This window comes from Penaeus monodon, chromosome 20 (assembly GCF_015228065.2).
Source record: "Penaeus monodon isolate SGIC_2016 chromosome 20, NSTDA_Pmon_1, whole genome shotgun sequence".
In the NCBI taxonomy this organism is placed as follows: Eukaryota; Metazoa; Arthropoda; class Malacostraca; order Decapoda; family Penaeidae; genus Penaeus; species Penaeus monodon.
In genome coordinates, this window is record NC_051405.1 from 2,193,754 (window position 1) to 2,194,331 (window position 578).

The window sequence follows — 578 nt, forward strand, 5'->3', positions numbered from 1 at the left end:
CGTCGCCTACATTAAATCATTCTTTTCTTTTATATAAGAATGTTTCTTCATAAAATACCTTTGGTTACAATTAACTATAGGCTTATAAAAAAAAGACGGCTCTATTTGCGCAAAACGCTCTATAGTTGTCAGTTCGTTGCCTGTAAGCTGCGAAAATCGATCATGAATCACTGATGATCACAAGAATGTTGGTCATGCGCGTGGTGCTGGTTGCAAGAAGTCAATAATTAGGTGTTTGTGTCGTCATGTGCGTAAGTAAGCCTGCGATCGTGTGCCCTAGTAATAACGCTGTACCGTTACCTGCCTGCCAGACGCCGCCACTCGCTTCAACCCGGCGATAAAACACCCTCGCTCCTTGATTTAACGGTCGGCGCTACACTTGGAATGTTGTTGGATATGATAATTAATTGTTGAATTGACAAGCCTCGTTTCTCCTAGGTAGTCGTGCGAGTGAGTTTATTGTGAGGTCGTTGTTAATGCGTCGAAATGGTAATTCAAAGTTGTAAGAAGTCGGGTGTCTGGTGGGACAAGATCACCCGGGTAAAGGAGAGAGCGGGTGAGAGTTTCCAGCAAGGCGA

The 578-nt window shown here is 44.1% G+C and overlaps 1 protein-coding gene across 1 annotated transcript in view; it reads left to right on the top strand.

Moving 5' to 3' along the window:
- LOC119585576 overlaps positions 1 to 578 on the top strand; it is a gene marked incomplete in the record, with an annotated part of 25,697 nt that overhangs the window by 6,432 nt on the left and 18,687 nt on the right.